We start from the raw sequence: 15,881 nt of genomic DNA, 5'->3' as shown, positions 1-15,881 counted from the left end.
ACGGCACTATGTCCCAGAAGGTGGACTTAGAGCGACCGTGCAAGTAGGGTAGGTGCCCGCCGAATCTTCAACCTTTGGCTTCGGCGGGCTATGTCTCTTTTTTCTACTTCTTCCGCCTCACTTCTATCTTCGTTCTCTCCTCATTTTCCTCTTTTTCATCTTCGCCCTCGGAGATATTACTCTAGAGGATCGAGATGAGGTCCTAGAGGAGGTGGCGGTCGAAAACACTGCCGCCGAGGATGCATGCCCGAGGAGATGACGCTCGAAGATGCGGCTGCCGAGGAATCACCTTTGAGAGTAGGCTAGGCTCTAGGCTTTTACTATACGTGTACCTTTTCGCTTCTTTGTTTCTGTGTAAGGACCCTTTGTGGGCTTTTATAATCATATGTAAGGACCCCTCGTTGGTGTCACACCTCCTTTTTTACCACCCGAGGGGGAGTACAAGGGAGTTTTTTGCAATTTAAGTGACATTATTCGAAATGGGATTATTTTTTAATTTTTTAGAGTCGCCACTTGGAATACTTTATTTGGGTGTCCCAAGTCACCGGTTTTATTTTAAAATCTCAAATCGAGGAAATTTTGACTTTATTTTAAAAGCCTGCGAACCAGAAATTCTAAGTAAGGAATTCTGTTAACCCGGGAGAAGGTATTAGGCATTCCCGGGTTCCGTGGTTCTAGCACGGTCGCTTAAACTATTAATATTTGGCCTATTATCTCATTTATTCCATGTTTTAAACCTATTGTGCATTTTTACAACTTTTAAAACCGCTTTTACCTTTTAGGAAAATTCAATGCTATTTAAAATACGTCTTAAACCACGCTACATGAAATGCATATGATGAATTAATTAATTAACGTGTCTAAAGCAACTACGAGGATTCAATTTTTAATAGCAACATTTGTGAGGGCCATGAATGATTTAATTTATTTATGGCACACCTCAAATCTTTTTTTATAAGGGTTAACTCTTGATCTAATTTTACGAGGGCCATGAATTATAGGTTTTGTTTGGTATGGCACACCTCGAATTATTGCCTTTTTTTAGAGGAAAGTTACACCTAATTAGAAGGGCTAAGTCTAAGTTAATCTTTTTGGGAAGGGATTTTGGCTTGGGCTTAATTAAATTAGGAAAAATGGTTCAGCTTTACAAGGAGTTGCATCTGGGCCTAAGGCTTGGCCCAGCAGAGAAGGAGCTTGAAAGCTCTTGCCTTTGTTGAAAATTTAAACAAGTTCTTGCCCACATTGGGCCAATACCAGGCGGACCCAGTTACTATGTTTTTCTGGCTGGGCCTATCCACCCTTACCTCTGACCGCTACTCACATATTTGTAACGATTAAAAATGAAATCAACTAAGCTTTAAAATAAAACCAGAAATATACAGCGTAATTCTAGTTCAACCATTGACTACACAGTTTGCAACAAAACATATATTTATAGTATAGCTGATAAAGAACCTTTTACGAATAAACCAAATTCTTAGGCTTATCGCTCAGGCCCAATGATCGAAGCCCGGATTCACTTAGGGGTAATTTTCCACCTGGGCTTACTCACAGCTTCAACCCATTTGAATTTGAAGATAGCCCTTTTACCATCACGGATTGGGCTCAAGGCCTGTTCCACTACACTTACGATAATGTAATGACAAAAAAAATATAGTCCTAAAGCTACTGTTTTGATCCTTAACTACATGACATTGAAATCTGATTCATTACAGCAGCCCAAATAAAATAAGAAAGAAATTTTTCCAGAAATCCAAAGCATGTTACATAAGATTATTAATACATAAACTACTAATGTTAACAAAACTATTCTATTACAATTTTAGTAACCTAACTAATCCTTGCCTCTTTTGGACATGACTTGTCCATCACAAGCTTGGCTTCCTCCATGAAGAGCATCAGATTCATACCACATAGTATGGTTCTAAATTTCAGCTTCTAGTACCCGCTGATTTGGCCAACTAGTGACCAAATCTGCAGGAAACAGCTCATGACCAACAGACAAAAACAAAAATCCTTGAGTAAATAGCAGACCATTCATTTAGATAGAAGAAAGATGAGAAAAGCACGACTGAACTTCATAGTCAGCATTAACAAAACAGAATTTCTAACGACACATCATCACAACATAACTGTTTTCAGGATAAAAGGCAGTATTCAGATATTGACCAAGTTGTTCATACAAGTCACCTCAAACTTCACATAAACAGAGTTAAATCAAATCCATATCAATGAAAACTACTGATATCATGAAAGACAACTATTTCTACACATGCCAATTCTAAGTTTTATATCAATAATCATTAAGGTATTACATGTAGAAAGAGCTGAGGTTAAATACCTAGAAACAGCAGCAAAAATCAGCAACCAATAGATGACTAAGTGTCTGAAAGCTTAGAACAAAAGAGCAGTCACAGATTTCAAAATCAACAATCAGAATCAAGAGCCAGACTTCCACAACCAGCTACAGCAGCTAAGAACCAGTATTCCCCAAGAAAACCAAGAAAGACCTCCACTTCAAGCCATGTTTCCCAGCTTATGAAGACCAGAAAATAAGAGATTTTGAATGTTTTTTTTGTTGAAAATCAGAAGCCAAGGAACTGAACTCTCTCTTTTAAAAAAGGTAGCTAAACTTGAGAGAGTATTTTCTAAGGTTTTTGAAATCAGCTGTGTTTTCAGGAATTTCTATGCAGAGAATAATGCTCAAATTGTCTTTTTCGGAATGTAATGGCCTACATATATAGGCTGCCTAGGGAGGGTATATTTTGGGTATATTCCTTATCTTAATCCCTAAAAATAGTACAATACAGCTGCCCTTCTTATCCTATTTCAGCATCTTTTGTAACAACTAGGACAGCTGTACCATTTCTAGAAGCTTCCTCTTACTAGACATTTTCTGAAAATTGCCCTAAGTTTTTTTTAGTTCAATTAGGTCCCTATAAGTTCTAAGGACTTACAAATCAGGGCAAACACACATGAGCATTCTTATGTAAATCAAACAGCAAAACATAGAATTTCTAGACACTTAAGAGCCTAAAATGAGCTAATTTCATAATGAACTTCAGAAAACCTAAATCAACAAAATGTTATACCAAATAAATCGAATCTAAAAGATGAATCAGTGAAGCATGAACTAGTTTGAAGCATTGAATCAATATTTTTCACACCTCCTTTTTTACACATCTACCCCGAAGGATAATGTATAAGGGAATTTTTCCATTTAAAGTGACATTATTCGAAATGGGATTATTTATTTATCAGAGTCGCCACTTGGGATAGGATTGGCTTTTGGTGTCCCAAGTCACCGGTTTAACTTGAATCCCAAATCGAGGAAAATTTCGACTTCCTAATTGGAGTCTGCGAACCAGAAATTCTGAAAAAGAATTCTGTTGACCCGAGGGAAGGTATTAGGCACCCCCAGATCCTGTGGTTCTAGCACGGTCGCTTAAACTATTATAATTGGCTAAAAATCTGATTTTGATACATGTCATCCTATAGTGCAATTTTGAAATTATTTACCGCTTTTAATTAATTTTTAAGAAAGTGAACGTCGTTTAAAAACGTATTTTTGGATCACGTCACATGAAATGCACCCGGATCCTCGACACATTCTTATTCAACGTTTTGGGATTTGGATTTGGGTTACATGAAATGCACACCCGTATTTAGGAAGGTAAGATTATTTAAAAGCGCGCCTACAGCGACTAACGTGTTATTATCTTTGCGGGAGGCCGTGAAATTCTCTAAGCGGCACGTCCCGAATTCTAAGTACTTTAGTTTAAGCATTTAAGGAGGGCCACGCGATTTATGGGTTTCATTTGGCGCGGCACACCTCGTTTTATTATTTAAAGGCCAACCTAAAAGCAAACTATTATTTTTCTATTGAATTTGTCTCTAAAGGGCCCTAATTAATTATAAGCACCAATTGCCATTATTTAAAGTGATTAAGGAATTTGGGCCTCCAAGTTCAAGTCCGAACTCGAACAAGGCGATCCCCATTACTGAAGAAACCCTTAGCTCGAGTCCGCTACTTTATTTGAAAAGCCCAAAAACATTCCGATTGACCTTATTCATAACACCCTTGGCTACTAAAGGGAAATTAAACCAAATGGGCGAAATGGCCAATTTTAAGAAGAGGCCAGCATTGAGAGAAAAATAAGAGATAAGGAAATTGGGTCTATCATGGAGCCCAACAGCTCAAGCTTCTATTGAATCAGCAGAAGACGATCCTGGCCTCAATTATGGTCAGGTTGAATTATTTATCCGTGGTCACCAAGCAGTCTAGGATTTTAGACTATCAGCCCAAAACCAAACTTTTATTTCGTTGTGCATGAGACAAAAAATTAGACATTAGGAATCAAATTCATATATCAATTAGAATCTAAACCTTTTCGTTGAGCTATTAACTAACACAATCAATTATAAAAAATGATGATTACACCAAGGTGATTATCTATTACATGGAAGCATCAGAATTAACAGATTTAATATGCCGAGATACAGGTCTGTGATTTCACAAGCTAAACCACTAGATATCAAATACGTGATATGCAGCATGATTCCAAACACTCCCTAGATCTGGAGTTAACAAATGCGAGTATACATACTATTTCAGAATTAGTTTCGAATTCTACAATATGTTTTCAAAGTTTAAAGGTCAAATTAACGCAAGGGAATTAAATTATGCTAGGGTTACAGTACTTGGAGGAACAGTCATAATTCTAACAATCTACATAGTCCAATACAGTCCAGTTTCAGTCCAAGTTATACAGCCTAGGATTCATGTGCACACGAATTGGAATCAAATCATATTAGACTCTAATATCTATTTAACTATTAATGCATAACAATCCAAGCAAGCATAATTCAGGAAGCAAATATGCGAGCATCTTTCATTTCATCTCCACTTCAAAGTTACATCAAACCAAATTCGAGCGTGTACCTGGATTACAATGAAATAAAGGAGAAGAGGAAGGTCAGCAGCAATTTGATTAACCAACAGGAGCAAACAGCAGGTCACAACAGCTCAAAATTAGTCTCAAAACCCAGGATTAATATGCAAATGAAGTCCAACAATCCACACAACCAGCAAACACACCAAAATTTGACTCAAATAACCCAAATTCAACTCGAAATTGAAGCCAAGCCGAATCTGAAGTTTCAGCAATTAAGAATCAAGCTGAAAGGTGAGAATCAATGCCTAAAACTCAAAATTAGCCTAGAAAATTTAGTGAAACAGTGTTTTTTTGGAATTTTCTACTGTATTTTTGTTTGTTTTTGGCTTTTGGGAGGAAATTAAGATCTAAAAGAAGTTTTTGAACTATAAGAGTTCAGATTTTGAACTTCTTTGAATTTGAAATCCAAATTTGGAGGCTCAGATTTGTAGAAATGGTTTTTGGGGGGAAAATTAGAAGCTGGAAATTTTGGAGAATTTTCAGAGATTGAAACTTGCAAATGAAGGTATGTAGGCTGTCCTTTATAGGCAAGAAATGGGGAGGAAGCTTCTAGAATGCATTCACTCATTTTCCCCCTTTTTATTTTCAGATTTTGCTCATTAGCCCTAATGTTTTGACTTGTTTCTCAAGTCACTGCACTAGACTACTGAAATTTACTAAGGCCCTATTCTAGAAGAGTCTAGGATATTCTAGCATTGTTTTCCATTCATGGAATACCTATACTACCCTTGTTTTTGTTTTGAAATTACTGGTCTTTAACAAACCAGCCCATTTTTAATGCCCAAACTGCCCTTGATTGGCCTTAAACCCTATATAAACTAACTCAACCCCCTTTGGTCTCAGTCTACCCGAGTTAGTCAATATCAAACTAGAGACTAATCAGCTATAACCAAACAGGACCTAAAATTAAACTAATCAAATCACCTAACTAATCATGAAATTATATCTAACAATTAGTAGACTAACAATTAATGGCAACCAAACAAACTTGAAGCTAAAATCAAATTAACAGTAGCAATCATGGATGATTTAATCGAAACCAAACACAAAATCAACTAAAAAGAAAATCAAAACAGAACAGAAATCAAACAAAAACTAAAACCAAAACAGAATCAATAGAATTAAAAAAAAAACCTAAAATTTCTAAATCAATCAACACGACTAATGATAAGGAGTCATTCAATTAGGATCAAACCAAATAAGAACAAATATTTAAACTATACTATTATAATCAGGACCCTAATCATAGAAGAACAAAAGTCAGAATCGTGAGCGAGAGGAAAGCAGAAAGTAAAAGAAAAAATGAAATACCTCCAACTCTCGAATCAGACTCGCATTAAGGCCAACTTCCGGAGTGATTTGGGATTATAATTGTCCTTAACCATGTGTTTTCATGAGAAGACACATGATAAAGGGCTATTATAGCCCAAAATCAGTAAACCTTCAGCTCCTGAGAATTTAGGGTTTCAGGCCTAGTTTCGATCTAAAATTCGAGGTGATTGGGGAATATTTGAAGGCAATGGGTTGTGGATTCGGGATGAGAAGGTCATGGTGGTCAAGGGGTATGGATTTGGGGTTGTTTGGATGAATTTAGGGTTTGGCCGGAATTTTTGATTTGAAATTCGAAGCTTTCGGTGAGGATTTGAGGGAATTTAAAGTTAGATATGGAAAGAGGAGGAGGAGAGGAATCAACGGTGTAATTTTGGGGTGATTTGGAGCATCGCCGCCGCCGGAGGTGATTTCCGGCCGGCGGCGCACAGTGGAAGGCGGCGGAGACACGGTGGTCTGATGGTGAATGGCAGTGGGAGACGGGGGTACGAGGAGGGTGACTGTTTGGTCTTTAATTTTGTAAAGGGGTTATTACATTTTTATGTAAATTCCTTGAACGAATCTGGACCGTTGGATGATGGGCGATGGACGGCCTGGATTCACCTGGGCCAAAACGGTGTCGTTTTGCATATGGGGGGCCTGGGCCGGGTTTACACAGGGTCTTGGGCTGGGTTAACGGATTTGAGGTGAGCTTGAGAGGTTCTGGGCTCGATTTTGGCCCAAGACTGATGGCCTGATTTACTCTTCTCTTGTTTTAATTCAATTAATCACTTTCTTTTTATTACAATCCTTTTCTTTTCTTTTTTTTCCTTTTTATTTATTTGTTTTGTTTATTTCTTTACAAAATTAAAACTAACAAAACCTAATTTAAACTCCCCAAACTTAGACTAATTAATTTCTAAAAGAATAGACTAAGTCCTAATTTAAAATTGTGAAAAGACCATTTTGTTATTTTTTCTCTCATTTTAGTAATATTAATTAACTAGTAAGACTAAAAATATAAAATCGAATTCTAGATGCAAATGCACTATTTTTGTACTTTTTTATGAATTATGGCAACTAAGATGCACACAAAAATGCAAACAAGGCACAAAATCATGCAATTAATTCAAATAATAAAGAAAAATCCTAATTCTAAGGAATTTATAGGAGTAATTTAAGCGTGAAAAATCACGTGCTCACAGCTGCCCCTCTTTGCTCAAAGACACAAGGGGTTTTCGGGCAAAGATAAATGAGCACCATGAAGGATTTTTGCCTGCTCGGCACTCCATGAGAAGCATTTTGAAAAGAGCCTGACCGAACCCTGCTTCAGAGGTTGCCTACATATCCTTGGCTATAAAGGAATCAGGTCAGTGTAGTTCTGGAAGGTCTGGTAGCTGGGACAACCAGGAGCTGTGATTTCACTGCTGTTGCTACTGCTACTGCTTGCTGACACCCTTATTACACCAAAAGGAAAATCAAAGCTAAGCTAGCTATGCCTATCAACTATGAGTTACAAGATTCCTATCTATAATTCTCTTGAAACTTGATCTTGAGACTTAGCTGATTTTGCTGTGGACTTCGATCTGAATCTTGATGCTCGCGAGTTGTAGGTGTTTACTTCTTCATGCAGCATTTGGGTCAAAACAGGATCAGCGAAGCTTGTGATTTCAACCAGATTTTGAGCAACCCGCACCCTTACTTGCTTCAAATTTGAGTTTATTTCATTTTGTTCTTTTCTCCTTTTCTTGATTTTGGATTGAGACTCATTCCATTGGTCATCTCGCACCCTATGTCTTGAGATCGACCTGCATAAGATACCAAAACAAACGAACAAAATTTTTCTGCCCTAGTTTTCAGTAGGAAAATTTTGTGAGTTAATTGTGATACATATCTAAGCACTCAAATCAGGATTGTGTAGGGAGATCCTCGGCTTTTGGCCGGGATTTGGGAAGAAAAAGCTCCTCGGTTTTTGGCCGGGATTAGGAAAGAAAAAGCTCCTCGGTTTTTGGCCGGGAGATCCTCGGTTTTTTGGCCGGGATTTGGAAAGAAAAAGCTCCTCGGTTTTTTGGCCGGGAGATGGAAAGAAAAACCTCCTCGGTTTTTGGCCGGGAGATCCTCGGTTTTTGGCCGGGATTTGGAAAGAAAAAGATCCTCGGTTTTTTTGCTGGGAGATCCTCGGTTTTTTTTGGCCGGAATTTGGAAAGAAAAAGCTCCTCGGTTTTTTGGCCGGGAGATCCTCGATTTTTTGGCCGGGATTTGGAAAGAAAAAGCTCCTCGGTTTTTTGGCGGGGAGATCCTCAGTTTTTTGGCCGGGATTTGGAAAGAAAAAAGTTCCTCGGTTTTTGGCCGGGATTTGGAAAGAAAAAGCTCCTCGATTTTCTTTGGCCGGGAGATCCTCGGTTTTTTGGCCGGGATTTGGAAAGAAAAGGCTCCTCGGTTTTTTGGCCGGGAGATCCTCGGTTTTTTGGCCAGGATTTGGAAAGAAAAAGTTCCTCAGATTTTTGGCCGGGAGATCCTCGGTTTTTTGGCCGGGATTTGGAAAGAAAAAGCTCCTCGGTTTTTGGCCGGGAGATCCTCGAGTTTTTGGCCGGGATTTGGAAAGAAAAAGCTCCTCGGTTTTTTGGCCGGGATTCGGAAAGAAAAAGCTCCTCGGTTTCCTTTGGCCGGGAGATCCTCGGTTTTTTAGCCGGGATTTGGAAAGAAAAAGCTCCTCGGTTTTCTGGCCGGGAGATCCTCGGTTTTTTTGCCGGTATTTGGAAAGAAAAAGCTCCTCGGTTTTTTGGCCGGGAGATTTAAGGAATGGGATCCTATGCTACCACGATTTGCTTTTCTTTTGGGATTTTCATTTTATGTCTTTTCTTCTTTCTTTTTCTTTTCTTTTCCTCTTTATATGTTTTCCTTTTTCATTTAACAAAACGCATGAAAGAATTTGGGGGGGGGGGGACTTCTTTTTTGGTCGTTTTCCTACTGCAAAGCTGTTTCAGCGCTTGCGCATTTCATTTTCTTTTGGATTGCACCTGCTTCTTGCACGGTTGCTTTGAATTAGACCTGTTTTCAACAAAGAACAATTTATTAGTTTGAAACGGTGGTTGGTTTTGTGGCCTTGATCATCCCAATTGCTTGATCCCGACCCCCTTTCTGTTGAGAACCCTGCTACTTGTTGATCTTGAGGGTGAATTGTTTTTCCAAACCGACAATATTCAACTCTCGGGATCCCATTATGACTTGCCCGTGTGGGCTCTGGCCTTTTCACTTTATTCTGCCCTTAGGACCTTTGCCTTTGACTTCCTTTCTTTTCCAATGTTTTTGCTTTGAAAGCATCAACCACCATGGTCAGTCGGGATTGGCCTGACGCACTCGCTGAAGCTGGGTATTTCCTCCGGCTTTTGCCAGGCGGAGCCCAATGGAACCAACCCTGCCACCTTTCTTTGTAGTAATTCGGAATCAGTGTTAAACCGAAAGGGATTCAAAGAGAAGTATGCAAAAGGCAAGTGTATGAGTTTGAAGAGAAGCGTCCCTTTCGGGGGAAAAGAAGGACTTATCTGGGGTGAGTGCTGGCTTCGAATGAACATGACATGCTTCTTGGATTGGACACCCGACCCACACAAACTTTCCAGCTTCTCGTCAACCCATTGATCCGCATTTCAAAACCAGGGAACCTTGCCAGGACTATTTTAGTGATGAGATGTCTTCTTTTCGGCCGACGGCGCCCTTTGCGGGTTTTCTCCAATCGACCTCTCTCCTTTCTCTTCTCACCATCGCCCGATAGTGCTCTTTGCAAGTTTTCACTAAGCGGACTCTTTCATTTCCAATTTCTCTACTCACCATCGCCTTATGGTGCCCGAAGGTTTTCACCGATAAGACTCTCTCATTTTATTTCTCTCAATTCGCATTGTGCCAGATTCCAACAATAACGTTTTCCACTTCCCTGCCTTTGCCAATTGATCGGAAGGACTTGGACAAGGTTTTGGGGTAAAAAGGATTTTGGGCGGAACTACAACTTTGGAACCATTTCGGCGGATTGATGGCCGAACCATTATATCATCTGCCCCAGTTTCATTTTTGGGGAAATTGGGATTTTTGTTTTGGTGTGACTGAACCTCAGGGAGAGGCTGCCTACGTATCCTTTCGGAATCAAGTCAGACGTAGTTCAGAGAACAAATTTTTGTTTTTGTTTTTGCTTTTTTTTTTCTGTTTCTTTTCTTTTCTCTTTTTTTTTCATCATATTTTCTTTTTTTTTTTGATAATACTTTCGGGTTCCAAAGAGGGTATCCAAAGAAGGGTAACCGGCTCAAATGGGTTTACGAAGGGTTAATAGTATTTGGGTAGCGAGAAAGGAAGTCTTCGTCATCTCAATTGCACAAAAGCCATCATCGCAAGAGGCCTAGACATAGTACCTTTTGACTGCATCTGCATTGACTGCTGTTTCAGGGTCATTTCCTTCGATGTCTCCCAGATACAGTGCTCCTCTTGGCAATATCTTTCGGATTATGTATGGACCTTTCCAATTAGGGACAAACTTCCCTTTTGCTTCCTGGTGATGAGGGAGAATGCGTCTGAGTACTAGCTGTCCCACTTCAAAATTCCTGGGACGCACTTTCTTGTTATAGGCGCGGGCCATTCTTTGTTGGTATAACTGCCCGTGACAAACTGCGGCCATCCATTTTTCATCAATTAAGGACAATTACTCTAGTCGGGTCTTAACCCACTCACGGTCCTCAATCTCCGCTTCAACGATTATCCGAAGTGAAGGAGTTTCTACTTTTGCAGGTATGACTGCTTCAGTACCGTAAACCAACAAGTACGGTGTCGCTCCAATTGATGTACGTACTGTGGTACGATACCCGAGTAATGCAAAAGGTAGCTTTTCATGCCATTGCCTGGAGCTTTGAATCATCTTTCTCAAAATCTTCTTGATGTTCTTATTTGCTGCTTCGACAGCACTGTTGGCTTTTGGCCGATAAGGAGTAGAGTTTCTATGCGTTATCTTGAATTGTTCACATACCTCTCCCATCAGACGACTGTTCAAGTTTGCAGCATTGTCGGTGATGATAGTTGCAGGAATGCCAAAACGGCAAATGAGATTGGAGTGCACAAAGTCTACCACAGCTTTCTTGGTGACCGACTTGAGAGTGATGGCCTCAACCCATTTTGTGAAATAGTCAATTGCCACCAATATGAATCTATGCCCATTCGAAGCTTTCGGCTCGATCGGCCCAATGACATCCATACCCCAAGCAACAAACGGCCAAGGTGCTGACATCGGATGAAGCTCTGTTGGAGGCGCATGAATCAAGTCACCGTGCACCTGACATTGATGGCATTTTCGAACAAAGCTGAAACAGTCCTTTTCCATAGTTATCCAGTAATACCCGGCTCGCAGAATTTTCTTTGCCAGCACATAACCATTCATATGAGGTCCGCATACTCCTGCGTGCATTTCATGCATAATTTTTCCGGCTTCCTCGGCGTCAACACATCTTAGCAGGTTGAGATCCGGGGTCCTTTTATACAAAACATCACCGCTCAAGAAGAAACCGCTCGCATGCCGCCTAATGGTTCTTTTCTGATCTCCAGTGGCTTGCTCGGGGTATTCCTGTGTTTTCAGAAATCTCTTGATATCATGATACCAGGACTGACTGCTGGGTTCCGCCTCAACCGCATTACAATACCCGTGCTTTTCTTTGATTTGAATCTCCAGAGGGTCAATATGGGCATTGCCTGGGTAAGGCAGCATTGAAGCTAGAGTGGCGAGTGCATCGGCTAGTTCATTATGACACCGAGGGATATACCTGAACTCTATCGACTTGAAGCGTTTGGTGAGATCTTCCACATGCTGTCGATAGGGAATGAGCTTAACATCTCGAGTCTCCCACTCCCCTTGGGCTTGCCGGATAATCAAATCAGAGTCCCCCATGATTAATAAATCTTCAACATCTTGGTCAATTGCCATATTCATGCCCATGATACAAGCTTCGTACTCAGCCGTATTGTTTGTGCAAAAGAATCGGAGCCTAGCTGTAGCTGGGTAGTGGTGACCATTGGGCGATATCAAGATTGCCCTAATGCCTACACCTCTTGCATTTACTGCTCCATCAAAGAACATTTTCCAAGCACGAGTGTCCTCAGAGATGGCTTCCACTGAATTTACCTCCTCATCCGGGAAATAGGTGCTTAATGGTTGGTATTCCTCGTCAACCGGGTTTTCAGCCAAATGATCTGCCAATGCCTGGGCCTTCATTGCCGTGCGAGTAACATAGACTATGTCAAATTCAGTGAGCAAGATTTGCCATTTTGCCAGCCTCCTAGTGGGCATCGATTTCTGGAATATGTATTTCAAAGGATCCAACCTGGTTATTAGATAGGTGGTGTGGGCTTGAAGATAATGTCTCAGCTTTTGAGCGACCCATGTCAGAGCGCAGCATGTTCTTTCCAACAAAGTGTATTTGGCCTCATAGCTGGTGAACTTCTTGCTTAGATAGTAAATTGCCTGCTCTTTTCTCCAGTTATATCATGCTGCCCAAGAACACAGCCGAAAGAATTTTCTAACACTGTCAGATACAAGAAGAGGGGTCGCCCATGCTCCGGTGGGACCAATACTGGAGGATTTGACAAATATTCCTTGATTTTGTCGAAGGCCTCTTGACATTCGGATGTCCATTTGATAGCCGCATCTTTCTTCAACAGTTTGAATATGGGCTCACAGGTGGTAGTCAGTTGAGCGATGAATCGACTGATATAGTTTAACCTGCCCAATAAGCTCATCACATCTTTCTTAGTTCTTGGAGGAGGTAAATCTCGAATGGCCTTTATCTTTGTGGGATCTAACTCAATACCTCTCCTGCTGACTATGAAACCCAGTAGCTTGCCTGATGGGACTCCGAAAGCACATTTAGCTGGATTCAACTTCAGATCATACTTGCGCAACCGTTCGAAGAACTTTCTCAAATCTCGAACGTGGTCATTCTGAGTTCGTGACTTAATGATTACATCATCCACATACACCTCTATTTCTTGATGCATCATATCATGGAAAATGGTGGTCATGGCTCTCATATAAGTTGCCCCAGCATTCTTCAGCCCAAATGGCATGACCCAATAACAGTAGGTACCCCAGAGTGTAGTGAAAGCTGTCTTCTCGGCATCTTCTTCATCCATCAACACCTGATGATATCCTGCGTAACAATCCACGAAGGACTGTATTTCATGTTTGGCGCAGTTATCAACAAGGATGTGAATGTTAGGTAACGGGAAATTGTCTTTGGGACTTGCCCTATTCAAATCTCGGTAATCCACACACACCCGGGTTTTCCCGTCTTTCTTTGGCACTGGAACCACATTGGCTAACCATGTAGTATATCGGACCACTCGGATTACCCCCGCCTTCAACTGTTTTGTGATTTCTTCTTTGATCTTATCACTGATATCAGTTTTAAACTTCCTTTGCTTTTGCTGTACTGGAGGACAATCGGGGTAAATTGGCAATTTGTGCACCACTAGATCCATACTCAGTCCTGGCATGTCGTCATACGACCAAGCAAACACATCTTTAAATTCGAACAGGAGTTGGATTATTGCATCTCGAGTTTGATCATCTGTGTGAATGCTTATTTTGGTTTCCCTTATTTCTTCGGCAGTTCCCAAATTAACCGGTTCAGTGTCATTCAGGTTTGGCTTAGGTTTGTTCTCAAATTGTTCCAGTTCTCGATTTATTTCCCTAAAAGCCTCTTCTTCATCATATTCCGGTTCTTGATTCATTATTTCACAATTAGACAGCGTGTTTGAGTCTGGGCATGAAGTCCGCAAGCATGTCATGTTATTTAAAGCCGCGTTATTATAACTGAAAAGAAAAGAGGAAAAAGGAAAAATAACCAGAATTAGAAATAAAAGAAAGATGGACGATGAAATATTGATTTTATTTCTTGGAATCGGAAAGATAACAGGGTTTACATTCAGGAATTTAAAGACAAAAAACTAAAAGAAACACCCGAGCTACACCCTGAGATAACTCGGGATGCAGAAAAGATGGCAGGGCTAGTCTACCGGGACTCCCGCCTGATCGGGAATGGCGTAGCCTTCAAGTTTTGGAGTTTAGCATCTGGTCCCATATAGAGCACCTCAGCGGTGCTAGTCCCTTCCCCTGGCTGAACCATGTTGGTTTCATAAAGCATTTGTCTCATAGCTCTACATATATCTTCGATTTCCTCAGCTGTGAACACCTCATCGTCCTCTTCTTTGCCATACTTGGCCTTGACAAAAGTATCATAGAGATGTGGCAATGGTTGTGGCAGAACCCATCCTTCTTTCTTTCTTTCCTTGGCCCATTTCTCATCATCTGGGGTAGGGTGGAAGCCTATTCCAAAAAACTTTTCTGCTATGGGTAGAGTTACCGGCTCAGATATTCCTTGTAAAGCTTTTCCCAACCCTTTCCCTGGCTTGAAACCGTGTCTAATCATTTCTCTGGTCACCATGATTGAAGCATTAGACAGGAAAGGCTGAGGACAAGGATTTCCCTCCTCGTGCTGATCTGCTACCATAATCTCAAAGGCTTGATACACAATATGCTCACTTCCTTCCCGCGCCTCCAAACATGGGATAGATGGATCACGATAAATGGACTGCTCGTCTTCTCCGTGGACCACGATTTCCTGGTCTTCATACTCGAATTTTACCATTTGGTGGAGAGTAGAGGGCACAGCTCCTGCAGCATGGATCCAGGGCCTCCCCAGAAGGAAGTTATAAGATGTATCTATGTCCAACACCTGGAAGGTCACCTCGAACTCTACTGGACCTATGGTCAATATCAAGTCGATTTCACCGATGGTATCCCTCTTAATACCATCAAAAGCTCTCACACAAACATTATTTGGACGAATCCTTCCTGTCCCAATTTCCATCCTTTGCAGTGTAGAGAGTGGGAAAATGTCAACCCCCGATCCTCCATCTACCATGACTCGCTTGACATAATAACCTTCACACTTGACGGTATGTAAGGCTTTGTTATGAGCTACGCCTTCCGGAAGCAAGTCATTTTTACTGAAAGAGAGTTGATTGATGGCGAAGAACCTTTCTGCCATCCTTTCGAGCTGTTCGACTGAAGTTTCAACTGGTACGTATGCCTCATTCAGAGTTTTCATTAAGATCTTCTGATGTTCGGAAGATTTCGTCACCAATGATAGCAAGGACACCTGTTCAGGATATTTCCTCAATTGATCCACTGTTTCATAATCAGGCATCTTCATTTTCTGGAAGAAGGCTTCTGCTTCCTCAGCACTCACTGGCTTCTTGGACGGAAAGCGCTTTCGAGCGGCATTGTTTACCTCCTGTACATTTGAATATTTCTCAACAGAGGTTTTCCCTGGAAGTTCCCCCGAAATTTCTTTGCCCTTGTATGTAACCACTGTTTGCTGATAGTTCCATGGCACTGCAGAGGGGTCTGTCATTGGCTTTTGTGGTACGCGTCCAATAACCACTGGCTCATTCAGCCGAGGCGGTTTAATTGTCCCCCGTACCACATAAGCTCCTTTCGGTACGTATATTGGTGTTTCCCTTTTTACTTCAACCTTCCTTGGAGCACTGACAACTAATGGTTTTTCTTGGCGTCCTCGCGGAACA

Source organism: Nicotiana attenuata, unplaced genomic scaffold (genome assembly GCF_001879085.1).
Source record: "Nicotiana attenuata strain UT unplaced genomic scaffold, NIATTr2, whole genome shotgun sequence".
Lineage (NCBI taxonomy): Eukaryota > Viridiplantae > Streptophyta > Magnoliopsida > Solanales > Solanaceae > Nicotiana > Nicotiana attenuata.
This window is presented reverse-complemented; position numbering follows the sequence as displayed.